The sequence below is a fragment of the Carassius auratus genome, chromosome 14 (genome assembly GCF_003368295.1).
Source record: "Carassius auratus strain Wakin chromosome 14, ASM336829v1, whole genome shotgun sequence".
NCBI classification, from domain to species: Eukaryota; Metazoa; Chordata; class Actinopteri; order Cypriniformes; family Cyprinidae; genus Carassius; species Carassius auratus.
In genome coordinates, this window is record NC_039256.1 from 19,501,443 (window position 1) to 19,507,665 (window position 6,223).

Here is a 6,223-nt window from a genome sequence, read left to right on the forward strand (position 1 = left end):
CACAGAAAGGTGTGGCTTTTATGCTGTGTGTGAGTAAACACTGCATTCTAATAATTTCCATTCAGGCCAAATAATTCCCAAAAGAATTTTGTGAATGACTGTGCATGTGCGTGACTGTCGATGCTTTGTTTTGCCTTGCATATGTGCGAGAAGAGGCGTGGAGTCCCGTGGGGGTATAACCATAGCTGATGGTGTGTGACGTCAGAGGCGTGATCCCCAGTGTCTCAGAGGACATTCATTCAATGAAATAAGAGAGAGAGAGCTCCACACTTAGCAGCTTTTTTCTCTGCCACACACGCAGGCATGCCAATTAGATGCCCGCTAAGACTATCCTTTAGCTAGTCACACTTGATCATGAGCATTATGCCTAGTATGAGACACGTTAATTAGCATGAAACCCCAGTATGAATCACTTGCCTAGCTCATAAATAAGTCCCTGTTACACAAAATTTCCTAACACTGTGCTATTATGTCTCTATATATATACTACTTCTGATATGGAAATTAAGTTAAAGAAGCAAGTAGGACTCCCAGAACGGCGTCTGAAATCAGAAGCCTGGCCTTTTGAAGCCTGGAGTGGTTGTGCTGCTTATTGCATGCCTACCAGTAGCACAGGGCCTTGGCATAAACTGGTACCAATCTCTAACGTGCTCTCAAACCACGTTTCCATGGCAGCCGCTGTGAAAGGCACTCACTGAGGAGCAAGAGAATGACATTGTTAGAAGGAATGGATCAGGTTTCCCAGTTTACAAATTTCAGTATAGGTCCATTACTAGAGTGAGGTAAGCAGTAAGATTTCTTAACCCTTTGCCTGTACATCAGATCAGCCGTCATTTGCATTGTTCTCCATTGCAGCGGGGGCTGTTTGATATTCAGCATTGTGTTGCTGTGATAGCACGTGGCTTGCAGGAGGAAATGAAGGCGTGCATTGTGTTCTGCAACTCCGCAGAGAAACAAAATCGCATGAAAAGTTCACAGACTTTCCCACACCTCCACGTTGAGCTCGGTTACTGAAAATAAGTGCGGCGCTTTGATAAAAGTGGCTGTAGCTTCTTGTCACCACGCCATTCTCTGATCGTTTCTGACACTCTCTGATGGTGTGCAGCCTTGCAAGCAAACTACACATGACCCAAATTAGCGCTAAGCTATAATAATGTGGTTAGAAATGGACCGGTTCCGAATGATCAGAGAGCTGCAGGTTCAAAGCGCTACGGCTGCTGCCTTGACTGCTAATGATGTGTTGAGAAAAAGAGAAAAGATGAAAAAAGGGGAGAAGGCTGATTAAGACTTGCTCAAGCTCTTGCACCAGCACTTTAGATTGGTTGGGGTGAATTGCTGGGTAGAGGTTACCACAGGTTGGACATTTAAGTACCAGAAAATCAAGAGAGCCGATCATGCAAAGCATCTTAAGTGCGATTTCTTCTGAATTGGCTTCCAGGGAAAAACAGCGTGCCATCTCAAAGAGGATTTGCCTCGGCAGATATTCTCGTCAGCAGTGATGGGCTCAAACTCAGCATGTTGGTAATCATCAAGAAAACGCTAGCTCTTAAGCGACAAGATTCTCCGGCAGTCTATTTCCAAGGGCTCTCTAATCGGTAATGAACCACATCCACCACTTACTATTGTTCAGTCAGCTGTGAGCCCACATGCTTACTGTCTTTAAAGTGGATGTGTGACGGCATAGCTTCAATTCTCCTGCTTCGAGCCCAGTGCCGATTTACTGAAAGGAGTGTCAACCAGTGCATGCTGGGATATTTCCAGCTGAGATCACACCAAACAATCAGTCGTGAAAAGATACATATGTGTCATGTGGACGAGAACTGACTGACGGTGCGTGATTAACAGCTCAGATGTGAACGGCTGCTTGTGTTTTTGATTTAGAAAACTTGCTCCGGTTCTCACAGTAACTTTGTGGGTCAAGTTACAGGCCGTTTTTAATTACTGACAGTTCATTTACCTTTTCTGTTTATGTATGTTGGTATATTAACCACAGTGTTTAACCAGAATAAGATTAAATGCAAAGCTTCACAATCTTTGAGTAAACTCTCTGTCTGAATTGTATATGCATTTACAGAATCCGGTTCCAATTTCTACATCCTAGTTTAACAAACAAGACCTATTCGTTCAACGCAATAGTATGTTTTGTTTCCTATGGGATATGATATCAACTATCATGCATATACCTCATTTGTTCTATACTGAAAGACAGGAAATGATAAAGCATGCTAAGTTTTGCTTTGACATCTAATATCTTTCAGTTTTGAATTGTTCCTTCTGGACATTTTAAAAATGAAATTTCTTATTGTATCAGATATGCAGTGTCTGTATGACATTCAAATGTTCAGTGTACTTTTAAGATTAGTTCATAATAATTACTTTATAAGGAAAATATGCACAGGGGTTTTACATTTAATGTGCATGGCCCTGTATTACAGAGATCAGAGAAAACAGTGAGGATTGGGCTTGTATTGGTGATATAATATAAAGAGCAATAAAATTGAAGGCATAACACAGATATCTTGTACCTCAAGGCTTGGAATTATGGGTAGTCCCAGTGGGGGCATCAGTAAAGTGTTTCAAAAACTCTTAAACACTTCTCATAAACAGTCCAGTCAGTTTTTCACATCTGTGCCGCTCTGAGCAATCAAAACCCGGCTCTGTGTTTCTGAACAGATTTAATGCAGCAGCCGAAGTCTTAAATCAAACTAAAGGTTTGATGTAATATACTTCTGAAATAATCTGGGAAAGCTCCCGATAGAAGTACAAACAACAATGCGCCATTTTTCTGTGGTTAAATGCGAACAAAATCAGGCCTGTGTGCTGCAATTGTGTTTTTCATTCCTTTCTCTTCAAATTGAGCATGAAAATAATTAAAGCACATTTATTCACAGACTTGAAATATTTATACAGCATTTTGCCTCTCTGTTCATAAAAATGTCCACTCTGATCATATCTGATCAGCAACCACAATAAATGTAACATTTAATAGTTGAAAAGGGAGCCATAAATCAGGTTAATACAAGGCCCCTGTGGACGATGTGAGGCGTTTGCTGTATCTGGCTTTAATTAAAAAGTTGGGGAAAGAGGGAGATTTTGGGGGTGTTGAGGGGATATGTTTTCTGATGTTTAGTAGAAGGGCCCTGCTTTTGGGTGCAGGCGGCATGTAGCTAAGCCAGATGAGTGTGTGGTTCTGAGAGAGAGCAGTTAGCAAGTATCCATTTGAAGCAATTTTTGCACCGGGCCCTTTATATTCCCCACATTTGTCCACCTGCAAATTCAGGAAGACCACCAGCTGGGAAGTTTTAAAGACCTTTTAATATTTTAGCGGCTGTGTTCCTCGCCACATCAGAAGGCCGTACGATTGCTTTTTTCTTTTCTTTCTTTCTCCTCTGCATCTGTTTAAGTCTGATGGTGGAGGTGCTCTGATTTATTCAGAGTTCTCTGAGTTGCGTTATGCTGGCCTATAGCAATCACACATGTCAAGACATCCTCCGAACTGCCATTGGGGAGCTTTTCTCAAAGGTTACCCCACATGAGTTATAATAGAGCTCAGAAAATGTACTCCGTTTTATAAAGGGCACTGTTTTATTGGTTCTGCTCTGCCAAGCCGTGTAGCTGGAAAAAATAACCACTTCCACAGCTCCAGGCAGATATTTCTGAAGTATGGCAGAGACGGCAGTCGATGACACTTTGCTTGATCTGTTTGAAAGGTCTTTAGGTATTTAAAAAAAATACTAAGTAACTGTGTATATTTAATATAAAGTAATAACTGTTCAGAGAATTGAACAACTTTATGCTACCTTGATGTCTTCAGTTCCACATTTTTGGGATTTTCTTAATTACATTAAACATTTATTACCTTTTTAAATTTGGCAGTCAAAGCAACTTTCATATGTTCATGCAGTCCCTGGGAATCAAACCTATGACACTGGTGTTCCTAGCACCGTGCTCAACCATTTGAGATACATGAATGCTTCAAAAGGAGAAGTTTAGCGAGTTTTGAGAGTATTCAGGCTATTCGTTTCCTTACTCTTCCAGTGGAAGTACCAAAAACAGCAAAAAGCACTACTGAGATATTAAAAGAGTGGTGCATAATGACTGTATTCTAAATCTTCTGATGCCAAATTTAATTTAATTTAACAAAGGTAATATTCACTGATAATCATCTCCTCTAACACAACTCTTTCATGTTTGTTCATATGTAAACTTGTATATACAGTACACATATTCAAACTGCATGAAATTCAAGATTTTTGTAACTAATTTAGATTTTACTCTTTTTTTTCATACTAGAACTAGGTTTCAGAACACTTGTAATGCAGCAGAAAAGTCGTTGCTGTTATTATATTATGATATTACTATTACTGTTATGATAAATTCATGGTTCTTTGTGTTTGTTTTTGTAGTTTGATCACCTTCTCACTTTCATTGGATTAAAAAAGGCAGCATAAACATTTTCCATTTGTAGTCAGTAGCTGAAAAAAGTAATGTGAGTTGGAACGACATAATATCATGTGTATATCCATGTTCGCCATTTATTTGCACATCCCTCTGTGTTACAGTCTCTGACAAATTACGCTGCAATCCTTACAGTGCAACCGTAGAGGATATCCAGGTTAGTCATAAAATAGATCTGAGTCACTGACCCTCTGTATGTGTGTGTGAGCGTGTGCACGTATGTGTGTGCGTGCATGCTTGTGAAAGAGAGGAACTCAGCCAAAAATCTATCATGCCCCAAAGCACCGCTGAATGATTCTCCATAATCCTGTAATGACCTTTCTGTAGCGTTCATCTCCTTCATGCTGTTCGGATATGATGATCATTTTATCACTGGACATCTGGAAAAGTTTGGCTGATTGTGTACTCTCCATGGGCCCTATAATCAAGTGCATAAACGCAACACCTTCTTCACATTAGGTGGACGCATGGAATTATGATTTAATGCTTCCTGCATGCTGTTAGCACAGGCCACTGGTGTTATTTCACAAAATATCCTCCTCTTTCCCCTCTTTTTTTCTTCTAAAAAAACATAGTGTGGCTGAAGATTTCCTTATGAGCCCTATATTTGTTTTGCAGGGGTCACACTGCGAGCGACAAGCCCATGCAAGATCCCTAACACTACTTCAAAGTTTAATAGCGTTGTTGACAGCTTGCATGAAATCGGCCTTTTCCAAAAAAGCTGATTTCAAACAGATAAAGCCCGAGATCTGATCTCCACACCCTCACCTGGACAAAGAGGACAAACAAAGTAGCTAAAATTACACCATCTCAGGACTTCTGTGCGTGTATTTGCGTGCGTGTGTGCTCTCAAGGCTGTATTTTAAAAATGATTCATCCCGCGCTTCCGTGACTTTGAAAGATGATGCGTCGATACTGGACTCGGACTGACAACTCAGAGTGGCTGAACTGTTTCCACAATATGAAGTGTTTACATACCAGACTTGAGAGTGGAAGACAGATTGCTTTCAGGATGAATTATGAACGGCTCAATGCGCTCGAGATTTGCCCATTCTTGACAGGGAGCCCATTACAAGACGAGCAAATTGAGGTATGCGCAGACCAAAGCCGTTGTCGCCTGTTGCACCATGACTTCTCCAATGCGTCCCCACCCTCTTTCAACCTGAGAAAAAGCGGTGCATAGATCACCCCCATCGTACGGGTGAGACAGATGCCAATTTCCACCAAACTCCAATTGTACTAGAAAAGCGTTTGTCTGAAGATGAAAGGCTTCACACCCGCTGCCTACACACCGCGCCGCTTCCAACACCTTTCCGCGACAGCGCGCAGCTCAGGCTCCCCACAGCTCCCTCACCTCCATCTCATGATGGAGATAATACTACTAATAACAATAAGCAGGCAGTCTGACCTGGATCAGACATAAGTAGCCGTAGCTACTGAGCCTGATCCTCGGAAGGACTCCACACTCATGCAGGGTGAGTGAAAAACGACACTGACTGTAATGCAAGGTAATTGCTTCCCATTTACTCGTGCAGAGACCAAAATAGCAGCGTCTCCGTAACAAACATGTGTGGAAATGCAGGGCGTAAGGGGCCGTTTGATACGCAGAGTAGCCGCTAGCCAGCACCCTTCAAACACAGATGCTTCGCAGCAGCCGGAGAGATGCAAGCATTTACACAAGGGCCACAGTTGTTTTTTTAACATGAGCCTGTTACCTGCATCACATCTGCAGGGTGGCCACTGGTCACCTGACTGGAGCTCACAG